An 18719-nucleotide genomic window follows, 5' to 3' on the forward strand; every position below is an offset into this window, starting at 1 on the left:
AAAATTCCTGTCAACAGCAAAACAATACGTATCACATGATTTATATAGCAGATATGATAAATGAATAAACACGAATGAATGAAACTCCAAGTGGAATAAATCTGTCCTTACTTCAGATGTGCAAACCTGAACAGTCACCCTAGGCTTCCTTCAGAGGAAATGCTGAAAAGCTTGCGAGTGCAGTCGTTTCACTTAAAACAGGTGACCAAGATAGTTCAATTGAACCACTTTCTGGAGGTGCCAATTTCTCTCCGTTGCTACAAAGTGGCCACCTCAGACACAGACATATGATGCAAGAAGAGTGATTTTAACCTTGCATTTAAACATGCATTGCTTCACCAGACCAAGCCCAAGCAGTCCTTGAATCCAGCAAAGATGCCATGTGCTGCCCGCCATTATGGCACTGTTTTACATTCAGCTTCAGTGAAACATTTTCCTATTTCTTACAAGTGACAGAAATAAAAACAACCCTGAATGAGTTGTTGATTGAGTTGCCCAAGACATCTATCACAAAAATGAACTTGTCTATGCATTTTTTTCAGCTGTACTGATCAGTTTACATCAATTTTATACAAACCATCTTTTCGATGGCTAGAAAAATGCTCTCACTTTTAAATGCAAGCTGTGTCGCATATATACTTGTAGGTACTGACAAATCAGAGGAGACAGATTCCTGCAGTATCAGTTGTTCTTTAATCTTTATTTTGTTTCTAGACAAGATTTTGAAATACAAACAATATTAAGAGGTAGGTAGCCTTTCCTTCTAATGAACAGTATATTTTTTGCAAACAGAAAAGCTCAATGATATCATATATATAAGCAAATAGATGACATGGAGTGTTTTTCGCTTTCTGTAAGAATATTACTGAAGATGTAAAGTAGAATGATGTAAACTAAAATATCCATTTTTCACTGAAAGAGTACATAGATATGTTGACTTCAGAATGAAATTACTATGGAAACAACAAACAAAGAGGATATCTTAGAGAGTGCCAAGCTGAAATTCATGCCTGGACTCATTTCAAGTCTTTTCCTTGCTGAGGGCTACAGCTGAAGGTTTTCAGGCTGAACTCTATAGGAATTCTCTTCCAGTATGTCATTTTAATTCCTCAGCTTCCTCACCCTCCATTATGATTGCAAGGCATAAATAACTTTTTTTTTTTTAAGGTTAATAATGTTGAATAATTATGTTGAATAATCCTTAATTTGGAGTATTTATTTGCTAAAATCACTTTCATTTAAAAAAATTACCAAATATTGCTAGCACTGTAGAAGTACACATCTTAGTAAGTTACTGCAGGGTTTTATAATCAGTGGAGAGATAAGGACAATTTTAATTGTAATCTGTATGACCTTTTCAGACGATTTCATGACGATCTGTATTGCATGCTATAAGAACCTGTTTCTTTCTATTTACTGTAAAGGAAGTCTGTAGCACATTTACATTTGCATATATGCATGTGTGGGTACCATTAAACATTACCATATGTACTATGTCACTTATAGTAGGTACATATACAAGATAATCTGTAATGCACAAATTGTTTCCCTGCAGAAAAACTGTGCCTGTTTTTTTAAAAAAGAATTGTTAAAGATGAAGAAAAAATCCTGAAAAACTTGGAAAATAATTAGTATTTTGATAAATCAATAAAATGCAATCATCCAGAGGGTTTGTTTCTTTTATTGATCATCTTGTGTGGTATGTTTAAAGACCAAAACATTTTTCCAGTTACTGAAAACCCATATTTAAAAAAGTATTTTTGGCAAAAATAAAAATATGTCGCAGTGGTTTCAAATTTAAATTTAGTAAAAATTACGTTGGGAGAGGTAATATTTGGAGAAAGTATTAAAGCTTTTAAGATATGGAATATGTCGCTCATAAAAATTGTGTAAATGAAAAAAAAAGGTAATTTTCATTAAATATTACCGTGTGTAAAGCAATGTCTATTAAATGTCTGAAAATTATCTTTAAAAAAAACAAGGATGAATCAGGATTTTTGAGACTGATTTTGCAGTTTCTGTGTAGTTCTTGGGAATGTAGGAAATAGAACAATAACTGCATTACCACTTTTTTATGCCTGGAATCATTAATTTTTAATTATTTATTTATTTTATTGTTTATACTTTTATTTTATTTTTATTTTTTGCATCAGTTTGCTTAGTACTATTTCACATTTTCACATATTGTGCTGGGATAGAGGAGAGACTTTTGAGCACAATTAAAATGGGGGAAGGAAAAAAAGACTCATTTAAAAATACATCAATATAGAGAAGGCCGAGGATCCTCTTTCTTGGAGGATAAGTGTAATTAATAGTTATTGTTATCTTCAGTAGCACCCCCTCACACCCCCCCCCCCACCTCACCCTCCCCCCGGGGAAAAAAAAAATCACTGTATTTCAAAAGAAAAAGAAATAAAATTATTTTTCTCACAAAAATCCCAAATCTTTCATTACATTTCGGGCTGAGCACAATTCATCTAAAAGTTCTAATTGTTTTGTTACATTTCAGTTTATTGAAAGGTTGCCTGCAATGCCATTTGAAAATGAAAAAGCCATGTATTTTATTAAAAATACTCAACATGAATCTTGATCTGTCTTAATTTCCTCTTATGTTTTTCACTGTTATTCAAACTGAAATTGTGTTTGGTATGGAGTGACCAAATCTATATTTATCAAAGAAAAAAATTACTTTCTTTCTTTTAAAGATCTGTTCAGAGATCTGAAGACACACAATCTGGCTTCAGAACAAACAAACACACAAGCAAATTCATGTGCAAAATATTTCATAAATTGCTAAAATTCAAATTAAAACAGCTTTATTTTGACATTTTCTTGCAATGTTTGTTTTTAGAATTTAAAGGGCTTGTGTGGCCTCTTGAAAAACAAGAGTGATATCTGACAGATGCAATTTATTTTGGAAGTTAAGATGCATGAATTTAGATACCTGCGTACAGGTAACTCCATGGCGGTGTCATGGGTAAGGTAAGGATTTAGTTCCTTGAATGTAGATGTTTGAGCAGTTTTAGATAGAGAGGGTTAGAAGAATATGCCACCAGGCAGGTTGGCACCTTCTGCAAAAGGCAGCTGGAAACCTGGTGAAATAGCCTAAGGATTCTCAAATGGCTCCAGGTGCCATTTTTCTGAACAACTGAATGTGTCTGTAGGAATCTACTTGTAGGATCCATCTCTTCATGGGTGCCACCAGACACACTGACTAGGAGAGATTCAACCACTGAAGTGTAGGCACCCAGCGCCTTTCTCGTCTTGAGGGTATCCCAGTGGTGTCCCATCACATCCTTCCCTCACCTCCCATGCTGTTTTGCCAGCCCAGTGCAGTCTCAAACACACCAATGTTTTCTATATATTAGCAGATACCTATCTGCAAACAATTGCCCTACATATCCACAGCAGAAGTGGAAGACGCTTAGACACCCAGCTCTTGTGTTGATATGTACATGAGAGAGTCATGATATGAAACAGAATCTTATTGACTCGTTCACTTTTTTTTTTTTTTCCTTCTTCACTTTAGTCACAAAAACAAATGGTGTTTATAAATTGTGAAGAATAAACTCAGTACTTGAAAAGCATTTGGAAGTACGTTGTAGTAGTGACATAAGTAGAACACCATGTTTACACGTACATTGAACATGTTAGCTGCATGAAGGATTGGCTCAGAGTAGAGCTTGAAATCCTTTAAGGAAGTGATGCATATTTACTTATGTGTGTGGCTTTGAAGCACTGTTGTGAGCAATAAGTATCACCGTTTGTGAACTCACCTTTCCCTCTCCTTTGCCACATCCTCAATGCTTTTAGCTTGTGCTCCACAGGAGGACTCCCTTGGGCAAAATGAATCTGCACTCAGCTAGATCCAACAGTGTTATGTGTAAGGCATAACACATTTAAACCTGTGCTATGTCTTCAGAGCCCCACAAAATAGAATTAACACATTGGGAACCCAGGCCGTTATTCTTATTTTGACAATATTCTTATTATTGTATCCTACTAATCTGATTTTCAAAGATTTATACATTAATTTTTCATACATTAATCCCTGCAACTATGCTTGGAAAGCCCATGCTATAAATATCACATGGCTAATGCACATGCCAGTGGCAGACAAAATTTACAAGAAACAGACAAACCTTAGAATAATAATTTCATTATATCACCCTTATAAATCTTCCCAGCTTTTCTGACACTTTAATTACAAAGTGACACTTCCAGTCTTATAGTACCATGGCCTGTGTAATAGATCATTTCACTTAATACATGTTATGACTCTGGCTACTGTAGAGGAGACATTTTACAATCCATCTCCCTTACTAAGGCACAAAGTCAACAAAAAAAGTTAAATATTATAACTATGAAATTCAATATGAAACCGGAGCAGTTCTGCATTCATCACAACACACATACATGAAAAACATGCCCATTGTCATGAAATCTCCCGTGCTTGTGCATGACATTCTTTCAGTGGGCGGGTGCTGGTCAGAATGTGCTGTCAGACACCAGGTCCACGTCTCCCCTTTTTTCTCTCTTAATATATATATATATATTAACAATAAGGGTGGCAAGAGGTGGGCATCTTTGTATTGTCTTTCACATACTCCGGTTTCACAGTATCCCATACAAGCTTCTCTGTGGAATACAGGTATGGGTTGAACAGCTCAGGGGTGAGAATTAGGTGGTCGCTTCTGGAGCTGTTTTACTTGAAAAGTGATAGTTCCTGAAAGCTGCATGTAAATGACAGATGCTTCAGAATAACCCTGCTGAGTGCATTTCAAACAAGGGATTAGGAAGAAAATCTGACTCAGGAATAAAAAGTATTGTGTGACTTGTTTTCAGTCTTAACACAATTTTAACATAATTATATTAAGGCAGTTTGAAAACTGCAAGAAAAGCAGGGGGTTAGGACAGTTTGCTGTAAACAGTGACATCAGAATGTCAAAATGAAAATGAACAAATGCTGTTAATTACAGGAGTAACTGCAGTCCTAGCATGGGATTTCTGGAGTCTGCTTTACTTAGACACATATGGAAATACACTAATTCTAATAAAGGCTGCAGAGGCAGACAGCTTAGCTGTGATCCATTATATACATCTATACCTCTTCAAATCTACCTACAGAGCTCTAGTTATTTACCTTGTAGCTTTTCATAAAAAGTCATCACTGTCCAAGTAAAAATATCCTCTTTGATCTTTACTTTGTGATAACTTCACTTTCACTATAAACCCGGCACTGAAGCAGCAGGAAAAGCTGCACAGCTTTTCTGAAGAGAGTTGTTTGCAAAAATAGGAGCAAAATCATTTTGGAGGGAGGTCAAGCTGATTTCCATGGACAGAGACTTTCAAAGTGGTGGCTTAGATGCCAGAAATGTTCTGCTTTCCTATCACTTGATCCTTGTTTCGGCTCCATCTTGCTACATTCTCTGTGCTCATTTCAGCTTTGTTGTTATCATCAAGCTTCAAAGGCATTTGACTGTCAGAAATATGAATGTTGCAATTAACACTGATTTGTGTGCATTCTCTTTTGCGAAGATGAAACCGTTTTGCAGATGTCTCAGGACATGGAATTTTTAGATGCTCACTTTAACCTCAGCATACCAAGCAATAGCTTATAAGCTGTGAAATATTATCAGGCTGGAATAGAGCTATCCATTATTTTGCTCAAAAAGAGAAGTGGCCCTCCCCACATTGGATCATTTATTCTTGCTATTAATTCTATTAGCACATGTCTAGGTTATAGCATTAACATTGTTTGACACAAAGTGGTATCCAAAATTAATGATCAACAAGGCAGTCATGACTTTAATTGCTGGGTGGCTGATTTTTTCATTGTTTTTAATTTGTGAAATTTGAAATGAAAAAGAACATTATGGCCTCTGGCCATCAGCTTTACTTTTTGCTTCTCTACTTACTTCCCATATTGAAAAGTTCATATTTTCTACCGATGAACCCATAAGGTTCTGCATATAAAGGAACCCATCACGAAATCAGCTCCATATGGACAGACCATATGTGCACACTGAGTCCCACTGAAGTAAACTATGGTAAGTATTTTTTATTTCTGCTATAGCAACATGCATTTATCCCTAACCATATATCCTGTTGTGCCAGGCACTGTATAGACAAAAAGAAAAAGTTCATCTTCCTGTTAGCAGAAGGCCCATCACAATGCAGATAGAGTGAACTCTGCAAATCATAATGGTGGCAGACTATGTTGTTAAATGGTACCTATCTTTATTATTCTATCATATTCAATAAAAAGATCATCCATTTTAATGTGCAGCTCTCTAGAAGGGGTCACTCGATTTTCTTTCTGGGTACAAATCCTAAGTGATCTTTCCTGCTGTCTATGAGGTACCACATATGTGTGTTAAGGTTAGAATGAGACATAGTTTTGCATGGTGGGCTTTTCTACGGAGAGAGGCCACTGTGAAATAAGGAATATTGTGAATGAGTAGTGCATTAATAATCTTGCAGGAGCTCACTCCTTTCTGAAAGAGGAATTAATCACCGTTTTGTTATTATGCACTAAACATGTTCATGTGGACATACAGTGTAAAATAACTATTTCCGTATAAATTTATGCCTAATATTGCTTTGCAGACTTTCCCCCTGTAGAAAAACCTGATCCACAGAACCAAGGTAAGAGCAGGCTTGTCTCTGTTAGGAATGTTATAGAGATGGCTCTTCAGGCAGAGAAAAACAAAAAAAAAGGAAAGGTAAATGTACATAGTTTATGATTGGCAGATCTGCACATGACTTCACAATCAAGTTCTTTCCAAGTAGATCACAGTTATATTGCAAGCTGTTTGCATGAAATGATGCATTAGCTAAAAATCTAGAAACTAAAGATTAAAAATAAGATGCTAACACTTTGGAGTTATGATAATGCCTCATTACACTATTTATCTGGCGCTTTTGGTGGATATTGTTTAAAATCTTTAAATTAAGTTTAGAAGGCTTTCAGGAAGAGATGCTCTTGCTTAATCCAGAGTTACCGGCTTTATTTACAGAATTTCCGGCTGAGATTCTCTGACCTGTGCTATACAAGCAGTCAGGTTAGATGATTGTAATGGTCCCTTCTGGCCTTAAAATCTATCAATTTATTAGGCAACCCGCTGTAAAGCTGTGATGCAGAGGCAATTTACATCAAGATCTGAAGAGCACTTAAATTAATTGTTTCATTAAAATCCATTTGAATGCTTTTACATCTTGATGCAAGCTGCTTCTGGGTGCTTCACAGATTTTATTAGGAGATCTTCAGCCCAAAGAGCCTATTATGATTGCCTGGCCTGACTTCTGCATTATGCAGGCCGTAACACAGTGTTCTTGGGGAATGCATGCGGTGAGGAGCCCTGACATAACGTCTAGTACCCGTGGGTGGTTCTCTGGCTACCGCTAGGAGGTGCTTCCCAACAGCTCCGCTCATTACTCTTGTTGGCATCATGAGGAATGAGTTCAGTACTGTGTGGGAGCGCATTTCAGATCTTTCGTACACCTACAGCTTTATGCCAAAAATAAGATGCAATCATTTGTTTCCTAGGTGATAACTGCATGGAGCATGCGTGGCCCTTGCTGTCTCTAAACTGGTGAAGTATGTTATCAGCTTTCTTGTAGTGCTTTTGAGGCAACATATCAAACAGCTTTTATTGCAAAACAAATGGCTTGCTGATTTTGTACACGTGCAAAAAATGTATTGAGGTCTGTATCTCAGTACTTATTCTGGGTAAAAGATTTTTTTTTTCTGTTTGTTTGTTTATTTATTTATTTCTGTGATAAGTATAGGGAAGAGGCTGAAAGAAAACACACTTACTAGGTATCTAAAGGTTAAAAGACCTTTTAAATGTTCTATCTGCAACCATCCCTGTAAGAAGGTGCAGAGGTTCCAACCTTGTGTTCTCATGCAGACAGTGGCAGCTCATCAGAGCAGGATATCCATGTATGTCTCCTATCTCTAGAGCATCTGAATGTCAAAAATTCATCAAGATATTTGCTTTACAATACTATCCTTTGGAGTAGACAGTAAATGGTAGTATAACAAATGTAAACAGACTTTTACTATTCTGCTAGATTTTTTTGAGATCATTCTTTTATTTCCAGTATATCCATTGTCTGTAAGTTTTGAATATATTCAAAGTTTCTGAACTCTTTTGGAGTGTTGTATTTAATTTATTAACTTTTATTTCATTATTGTTTGCAATTGTTATCTATTTAGGATTTATTACAAAATGTACCTTTTTTTGTAAAATCAATTAAAAAATAATTACGTAAATAGCATGTTCTTATGGGGAAAAACAAGCAAACACCAAAACAAACAAACAAACAAGCAAATAAAACACAACCAAACAAAAAAATTAAGAAGAAATCCTTTAAAATCATCTTGACTGAACTAGGAGGTTTAGAAGAAGAGTTCTAGATGAATTCCTTCTATGGTGTTATGGACATTAAGTTATGAAGTAAAGAAAAAAAGATGACACACCAAAAATCACATAGAAATACTGTTAGAAACCAACCCTAGATCTACCATGTCCCATTATAGTGTTTTATAAATAATATCAATTCCTCCATACAAATTTAGCTTTGGATGGTAAGCACTTGACAGCAGCTCAGTGCTTTTAGGAAAGATATTGTGAGTCTGCCAGATTGGGCTCAGCGTTCTGTCTCCATTAAAAGGAACCCCAATATAAAAATGTCTTTTTTTTTTTTTTTTTTTTTTCAGAAATTCTTGAGTTCTTTTACAGTGTGTCCATTGAAAGGGAGGATAATCAGGGATGACTCCTGCTGTATGTTATATTTCAATTAAGGCAAAAAGTTAAGTAAAATTAATAAAATCTTTTTTTTTTTTTTTCTTGACAATCCTAAACAACATGATCAAACTAATGGGATTACAATTGAAGGACATTTTTACAGTCTTAGCTTTGGAAGATGAAGTTTGCTGATTTGATTTATTAATTTTGTAATCCTAATTATAAAGAAGAGGCTAATTCCAAAAATCAAAGATTCATGCTTTCTTGTCTAACTGGTCTCTAGGCTTAGATGAAGGTTGGAGTAATCTCTATGCTATTCCGTTGACTGGTAAAGTGATGTTAAATTCCCAGTTCCATAAATTGAAGATGTACTAACTGCTTCTGCCTCGTGGTGACCATGGCGACTTCTATCTGCATGTGCCACATTTGATGTGTATGTGTGTGTGTGTATGTGTTTGCGTTTGTATGTGTGTGTGTATGGGGGGAGATTCTTCTGCTTACTCTCTAAGGGTCTACTTGAGCATTTTTCATTTCATACTTTGGAAACTGATAGCAGCATTGTCTGTGTCCTGTCCCGTTCCCCCCCCTCTTCCCAAAAATAATGACAAGATTGAAAGATTGACTTTTCAATGTCCCTACGAAAATCACAGAAATGATATGAAAGTGAGGAAAAGGAGAGCTCTAAAATATGTAGAGCTAACTACTTCCCATCTTGTTTTTCCACTTGTATCAAAATTTTGATTATTTTAACAGGTTCAGGAGAAGGTCACACAGCAAGATGATAATCTGCAGGGCTTTGGAATAGTAGCAAACCCATAAAACTTAATTTACATGGACAGTTGTGATATTAAAACCCCGGAGGACTGCAGTTTATAGGGCTGCAACCGAGCAAAGTTCTGTGTCTTATAGCTTATGATTTTTGAAAAGGGAATGTAGTTTGTTTAATTATATCTTGACATTGCATCTTGGCACGAACAGAGTTATAGAAAAAATAATGAATCTATATTACAGAAGCCCGAAGTGAGGTGAGATAAATACTGCCTATCGGTTCAAGTGATCTGGTAGCAGGCTTAGGTACTATGCTGAATTGTAAGGACAAAGCCCTGAACATTTGGATGGCTAAAGTGATTTTCCTAATGTTATTTTAAAACTCTCTCATATGTTGTAGAAATAATCTTAGAATAATTTGCTTCTGGCTACAGGACTAATTTGTTTTCAGTCAACACAAGCAACAAACTTGTTACCGTTGGAAAGAATTTCTTGAATAGTATTACAAAGATAATGTGGCAATGTATATTCTCTGTCTTCTTTAAATTAGAACATCATTACCAAATTGATTGTACTATCTTCAGTGGCTTCACAGTCTTCTTCCACACTTAACTCTTGTTCTTTAGATTTATTTCTTGACTGAGATTGTTAATGGGTATTTCTGGAGAATTCACAGGTCTCCTCTTGCTACTGAAAGAATAATGCCAGTAGTGTCAATCTCAGAGACAGGCTGCAAGCTTTTACATCCTTGGTTTCCAAACTGTTAAATGCCATGTAAGCAAATTCATGGTGCTATATTTGGAAACGTAAGTAGTACCAGTATTCCTAAAAAGCCTAGAAAACTGAGGCTGTTTAATGGAAAACTATAAGCATCACCTTAGAATGAAGCTGTCTGCTCAAACATGGTCTTAACAAGCTAATTGACCATATTATGAGAGTTGTGTTTTACTCCCTACACTGTGATTAATAGACCAGTGGACAAAGTAAGGTTCTGAGGCCACTTTGTATATGGAACTTTGACTTGCTGACTGACTGAAAGTTGTGTTTTTTTTTTTATTTTTCTGTACAGCATAAGGTTATATCTCTGCTTAAAACAGTTCTGTTTTGTTGTTGTTGTTTTTTTGTTGTTCTTTTGTTTGTTTGTTTGTTTTGTTTTTCCAGCAACATATTCATAGCTGTTATGGCAATTTAGACATTGCATGTAACCAAATGGCTATTTCTTATGTCATGTCCTCCAGCCACAAGAGATGATGCTGTTTCTCTCTGTCATATCTGGTCCTTTATTTTACTTTGTTTTCATTTATTCAGTGGGTACTGACACGACCAATGAAGAAAACATCTGCCTGTATGGGAATAAGTATTTTTCTGTCCTAGCACAGGCTTTGGATAATATAAAATGTAATCTAGGCATGTGTTTTTCTTACTCCAGCTTCCCATCAGGTAAATAGGGTATGGCAGATTTTGACTACATCCTTTTTAAATTTATTTTCTTAACAATAAACTACCTCCTTTAAGAAAAGTGTAGGAAACAGGGAGTGCACAGTTCCTCTACAGTAAGGATATTTGCTTTATGCAACTACGTATACATGGCCCATAAATAAGGGTCCAGTAAATGTACATGATAAGCATCTTTGTTGACTTGACATAATGAGTCATTTCTTTTCCCATTACCCTCATCAGCATGCTTTCATTGGCATGATAAAAACACCTAGCCTTTTCTAGGTAGCTACTAGAAAACTTTGTGAATTTACTGTAGCTTTCTTATATCAGAGTAATAGATCTGTACTGGTATTTTTAGATGGAAAAGAGAGACTACTTCTTTCTACCAAAGCACAGGGTGAGCAAGAAGGGTTTCAGTGTACCTTTACTCTTTCTTTACACTTTTTAAAATTCTGCTGTCCTCGGAGATGATCCAAATGCCCATCCATCAACCTTTCTCTAGAGTCAAAATTCTAACCAAATCATTTTTATTTTTTTTTTTATGTATTTCTTTTTTCATCATATTTAAGTCTGAAATTCTCTCTCAGAACTTTTTGGGGACACAGTGGGACTTCTCATATGGTTTCAGAATTCATATAGGGAATCTCAGTGGGTCTGTACTATGATAAGCACTTCTATCAGCTTAATGCTGTGGGAGTAGCTGCATTAGAAATATGAACAATCGGGTAGGTTGGTCAAATGAACACTGGAGTGCTCTTGAATACACTAGGTCTCTGAGCTACTTTACTCCACAGCCTAATGTTTAAACACAGAAAAAGTGGAAAAGTGAACATTTAAACTTCATATTCAGCTAGTGGCCCATGCTGGGGAAAAAGCAGACAGTTGTTCTGCTCATTCCTCCTCCCCCTAAACAGAAGTTTACACCTGTGTATTGACAATTACCTATATATCGGGATTACATTGGAAAGATTTTGGTAGCAGGGGGGCTGCAGAGGTGGTCTCTGTGAGCAGAGCTCAGGAGCTGCCCCATGTCAGATCAGAACCAGCTCCAGACAGCTCCAAAAGGGACCCATTGCTGGCCTGAGCCGAACCATGAGCGACGCTGGCTGGACCTCTAGGAGAGCAGAGTTAATGAAGGGAAAACCTGCTGTGCTACAGCAGCTGGGAGAGAGTGGTGAGAACTGAGAGAAGCAGCCCTGCAGCCCCCAAGGTGAGTGCAGCAGGAGGGCAGGAGGTGCTCCAGGCACGCAGCACAAGTTCCCCTGCGGCCCGTGGAGAGGCCCCTGGTGGAGCAGGCTGTCCCCCTGCAGCCCATGGGTCCCACATGGAGCAGATCTCCACGCTGCAGCCCGTGGAGGAGCCCCCGGTGGAGCAGGTGGATGTGGCCTGGAGGAGGCTGCGGCCCATGGAGAGCCCCCGCAGGAGCAGGCCCCGGGCCGGAGCTGCAGCCCGTGGAGAGGAGCCCACGCAGGAGCAGAGGGTCTGGGGGGAGCTGCCGCCCGTGGGGGACCCGTGCTGGAGCAGTTTGCTCCTGGGGGATGGACCCCGTGGTACGGAGCCGTGTGGGAGCAGTTCTTGAAGAGCTGCAGCCTGTGGGCAGCCTCCACAGGCTCAGTTCGGGAAGGACGGCATCCCGTGGGAGGGACCCCATGTGGAGCAGGGGCAGAGAGTGATCACAATGGACCAGTGGAGGTGAGGCGTCGTGGACTGACCGCAGCCCGCATTCCCTGTTCCCCTGTGCCTCTTGGGGGGAGGAGGTGGAAGAACGTGGATGGGAGGAAGGTGGTTTTATGTTGCTTTTAATTCTCACTGATCTAGTCTGCTAGTGATAGGCAATAAATTACGTTAACGTCCCTTATGCTGAGTCTGTTTTGCCCACGGTGATAATTGTTGAGTGTTCTCCCTGTCCTTATCTCAACCCTTAAGACCTTTTTCATCATATTTTTGTCAGATGTTCTTTTGAAGAGTAAAGTGAGAGAACAGTGTGGTGGAGTTTAGCTAGTCATCAGTGTGAAACCACCACAGCTTAACAGGGTAATTTTTAAATGCTGTTTTTCTTGTTTAATGAAAAGCATTTAATGTGTTCCTGTCACCTAACTGTACCAGTTCATAATGTAAGTAGCTGCTCCTCAGCTAGTTAGTCTTGCTTCCACAAATCAGTCAATTTTAAGGTAAATTTATCTGAAACCTGCACAGGAATGAGACTAATTGCATCACCCAAGTACCAGTTCTCCATTGATTATGAAGGGAGCACAGGCAACCAGAGTTGAATATCACATTACTGTAGTACATGTTTGATGAGGAGAATCCCACTATGTACCCATGAGCAATCCCTAAGCTTATCAAACATTACTGGAAAATAATTTTTATTCATCAGTAATGAGATTATTCAGCCAGCACACTACCATGGCTTAACTGTTCTGACCTTCAGTGAAGAAGACAGAAGAGATATTGGGGAAACACTAATTATAAATGACTGTCCTACTGGTTTTTTAATTTATTTTAACAAAGCTGCTTTAGACATAAAATATCATATAGCAACCAACATCCAAGCTGCTTTTCCTTTCGTTGCATTTCCTTTTAGTTGGCATTGGTATTCAAAGAAAAAAAGGATGGCTACTGTGAGCACCACCCACTTTGACAGAACAAGCTTTTGGGCTGTTTGTATAGACAGATTTACCTAAAGGGAAAAAGAGATCAATATGTAAGTGATCAGAAATACATTTGGTATTTAACTATAGTTTAAAGTCATGTAATTACTCGTTTACTTTTCCAACCTCTTCCGTTTCTGGAATGAACCTGCTTCACAATCTCAAGAGCTTGCTCACTGCTTGAAGTCATGCCAATAAAAAAATTGAGGTGAACCTGCTTCTTCACTGGGCCATGCAAAAACTTAATTTGAGCAGAAACTATAAATTTATGAACAACCTACATTCTCTTTGTTGGTGTCAGAGAAGTAGTCATCTTCAAAATACAAAGACTTTTTGTCCACTCTGTGTTCCTATGGTAACTACAATAATTGTTTACCTGGAAAAGCAGTATTGGGGATTTGTAATTTTAAGCTGCATACCAAACATATGATTTTTTTTGGTTACTGATGGGTTTACTTCTCTCTCTCTCTCTCTCTCTCTCTCTTTTTTTTTTTTTTTTTAATCTCCTTTGATGCACTACAGGAAGGAGAAAGGCTGAAATTATTTTGTGTCTATGTCTCTTGTATCTTTTGCAAGTTATCCTTCCCAGCTGATGTTTTGCACAGAAAGAGCTACAAGGAAGGAGGCAGAGCTGGCTCCAAGTCACCTTCTGCGGTAGGTGGACTGCCAAGCAGCCACGTGCTGATTCTAGTCTGTGTTTCTGCTGGAGCAAGACTGTTTTGTGCTACGTATTTCCCAGTCTTTTGCCAACCTCCTTTGTTCATGGAGGAAACGGGAATCAAACCACAGTGTCAGCGGGAGGAATTAGCTGGCCAAGAATAGCTAGAAACAACAGTGCTTCAGCTGAAATTCACCAGTGGAGTGACTAGTATGTATCACTGCAGTGATGTTTTACCACTTTCTTTTGGAGGACAGTTTTGTTCATGTGAAATTCATCATATTTTTATTCTGTTATGTTTGTTTCTGTGCAGGGTAGTCCCGAGGGTGTCTCTTCAACCAAAGGGTGGTTCTCAACAATGGAAATAAAATTCGTCTGTAAAAACATTCTGTATGTCTGATACTAATATGTCATATTTGAGCAAATTTTGGGTACTGTGATAAACAAAGTTCCCATGGAAGAACCAGTTTCAGAGCCTGCACCTCCTCTGCTCTGTTTTCATATGAATCAATTACAATGGCAAAGATCTGATCTCATTATGAGTAGTTTTGGTGGCTTTGCGAGATTAAAAATCCTGTACTCGTCATCTCTCTGCTGTTCAGCAGAAGATGCCAGTCTGGAGTGCAGATGTAAACGGTGGTGAGTTCAAAACCCTGCAGGAACCTACCAGTTGAGTTTCACTCACTCAATACTCTACTCTCACTGCAGAGCAATGATAGCATATCGCATGGCAGCATAATTGGAGGTTTCACATTCCTCCAACCTTATTAGAAGCACTCCCCCACTCAGATCTGAACTCACTGAGTAGAAATAGGAGAACCAGTTTCAGATTTTGAATGACACAATTTTTTAAATTTTTATTTTATTATTATTATTTTTTTAATGGAGAGTCACCTTCATTTCTGCAAATTTCAGTATTGAAGTCTATCTACACCCCAAACTCCCATTTTAATGTTTCCATTCTGATTGCCTTTAACTAAGATCCTCATACATCAGTTTTAAGTCTTTTTTTTCAAGGGCATTGGAATCCTTTGGTGGAAAACAATGATGGGAATTGCCTCTGAGATGGTAGCTAGACATAAAATGCATACATATTTAACAAAAAGATATGGGAAATAATAGAGAAAAGCAGAAGAAATCACATAAATGTCATCACTTAAAAATTAATTTTACAAAATTGAACATGTTTATAGCAAAATAACGTCATAGAGACCTTGAATAATAGGAATAATAGCTGTATTCATAAAGGTAAAATGTAAGTCAAATTTCCTCAGTTGGAGTTACTGACCCTGAATTAATATGAATCAGAGATCTCTATCGCTGTGAAAGTTCTACTCATTTTGGCAAAAGCTGCCACTTTAGACATGAAATGGAAAGAGCAAAGAAGAAATTAAAGGGAGGACATCTAGAACAATTCCACAGAATAAATTCAAAAAATTGTGTTAGATTTATATTCAGATGTCCTGCAAACTAGTTTAATTCTCCTAAATAATGATTTGTAGGCAAATCTGGGGGCATCTTTTAGTTGCATTTGACACATCCCATTACTCACTGAAATCTCTGTAGACATGTAAAAGTTTGTGCTTCTCTTTTACACTATTCTTGCATGCATCCTTCTCAGAGGTCTGTATTCTGGTCTTACTCTCCCATGCCCTGTTTTCTAATAACGGACACAAGAGGCAGACCAAAAAAGGACATTACAGACACCTCCAGTCTGCAAGCATAAGGATACTTACCCAAGGACTGCGTAATGCTGAAGGAGTTTCACAGCCAGGCTCAGTCTGGGATTTCTGAGTCTTCTCAGATACTAATAGCTGGGCCATTTCCTTGCGCAGAACTAGAACAGTCTTGGCAGCATTGGGCATTTCAGTTCCTCATTTACACCTACGCACAGCCAAGAGCCAAAAATTACTCATAGATTCCTTAAATGCACACCAGCATAACACAGATATCCTTATGAGGAATAGGTACCCCTCAGAATCTGTGAAGAGAAGCAGGCCCATCTTAATGCCTCTTTCTTCATCACCCTAAAAGAAATGTTAAAGGTAGGTCAAGTGAATTGCACACTACAAAAACCTATTTCCCCATATTTAGTCTAAAGAGAACACAGAGTTTATTTGCAAATCTCTACCAAATAGACATATAAAGCCAGATCATCACTTTCCTTGAGGTTTGAAGGGCAACACCAAATAAGGATTCTGAGAGTAGCACCCTTATTGTGCACTGGCAGACTACTATTTTCTTTTACAATGTGTTGTATAGCATAATTTGCACTTTTAAACTCTCCTTTTACATTGTAGACTTGCCATTCATATACTTTCCTGGGAACCAATAATAATTATCTTGATTTTAATTATGTCAGAAACTTTAAGTGTGCTAGATCGATAGATTCCCACCTTGCTCCATCTTCACCTCCTTTTCTAGTAGGGAGTAAATAGTGTTGTTTTGATTAGGTTATACATATATAAATAAAAACATATTCTTATTATGCTTATGCTTGTATTACAGACAACTTTGTAAAAAAGCAACATCTGGCTCATCTTCACAATCTCACATTCTTGTCCACACTCTTTGTGCCACCAGTGTCCCACAGGTTTATTAATTCTGGAACTGAAGAGAATTCAAATTAGTAGTCCTTCAGCCTCATTGCTTTTAGTCCTAGAGTGGTTAGAATGCTCTTTGAAGATACTGATCATACCTGGAGACTTCATACTTTTTTTACCCCTATGATTTTCTGTATGGATGAGCTCTTCAGAGTGCAGTTTCAGAGCATATGCAGATTTGCCTAATGTGTTAGTGTCTATAGATGCTACTGCTGCAGAAATAATCAATGTTACTAGTAGTGGGCTCAGAAAATGTAGTCATTATATCTCCTCATCCAGGTACTGATATGCTTATTTTTTACTGATGATGTTACAAAGTGGCACAGGAAGCTTTCATTTTATTTACTTTTAAAATAGTGTCAGAATAAGAGGGAAAAAATTCCTGGTAGGGAAAAACTAATCTACCATCAGTCGAAAAGACAGTGACTACTTTTATGGGTTCTGCAAGATGGTTGATAATGAAGGGAAGGGAGGATGGGAAGGAAGAGAGCAAAGGGAAAAAGCCTTGTATATTTGTATTTATAGGGAACCCATATAAAAGGTCAGTGTGAGGCATTAAGAATATAAATGCCATGGCCACCCCCATCCATTCTGTTTGCCTCTTTTAATCCTTGATCCAGCTGCTCCAAACATCTGGCACAGTGAACTCTGACTCTGGGCTCTGACTCACGGGGAGTCCTTGGGGATATGTGTGTGGGAGCTGCTTTGCATCCAGTGTCGCTGCATCCATGTGAATCTGTGTGTTCTGCTCATGTGGGGATCCTCTCCCTCACCTGCTGTGGCCACCCACCATCATCCCAGCCAGATGGGTGTCTCCATTACCAATGAGAGGTGGCTGCTTTCTGACTCCTTCATCACACACATGGTCCCTGGGAGACCAAGAACTGCTGTGACAGTCCAGCTGAGCAACAGCATCTCCCCTTTCTGCAGATCCCCAACACTGCTTCTTTCCAGGAATGCTGTGCACTGGAATTCCACTTTGCTCCCCTTCCCCTTCTACAGACCCATCCTTCCCCTCCTTTTTCTGATCTGTGCCTTCTTTATAGATATCTGCCCCTTCTCTATAGGTATCTGGCCCGTATTTTAATCTGTCTCCAGCCTGAAACTGCTGAGTTTCCATTACTTTCACAGCTTATGCTCTTTTGGGTGGGAAGACGATATCTGAGAACAGCATGGGTGTGGGGATGAGGAAGAAGGATGCTCCTTCTTCATCACCTGACCAGGGCACTAGCAGGAATGGGAAGCCCTTGTAACTAGTGAGCTCTCCCCTCTCATCTAACGTACCCCCATACCTTCAAGAGACAATCCCCCAAAGTCCCTGGGAGCTGAGTAGGGGGAACAAACGGCTGGAGCCACACACACACATGCTCACACTGCCCTCTGCTTTAAGGACTGGCTGCTGCCAGGGTGTCAGTGGCAGCAGGAGCCAGGAAAGCTGGGGGAAAATATGAAGCAGGTGCTGGCTGATGGGCTCCCAGCCAGTCCCAGGCTGGGATTGAAGGAGGATGTGAAGGAGAAAGAGGCCAGGCACCGCACCTGGTAAGCATAAATGGGATTCCTATCCTTCACCCCTTGGGATGAAATGACCGGTCAAGCTGGGAATCTGGTGTTAGAGAGACAGCAGTAAAGAGATCACAGAAGATTAGGAGCATAGATGGAGCCATAGCAAGACGATCCCTCTTCCCCTGCTCCCCAACAACTTTATCAAAGTTACCCCAGCTGGGCAGAGGTGCAGCTTGGATGTGTCAGTGCAGTCACCGTGGGGGAGCCATGTCAAGTAGCAGCCAGGATTTAGGTCATTCAGTATTCATTAAAAAAAAAAAAAAAAAAAAAGATTATATTTTAA

This window comes from Anser anser (genome assembly GCF_964211835.1).
Source record: "Anser anser genome assembly, chromosome: 1".
Lineage (NCBI taxonomy): Eukaryota > Metazoa > Chordata > Aves > Anseriformes > Anatidae > Anser > Anser anser.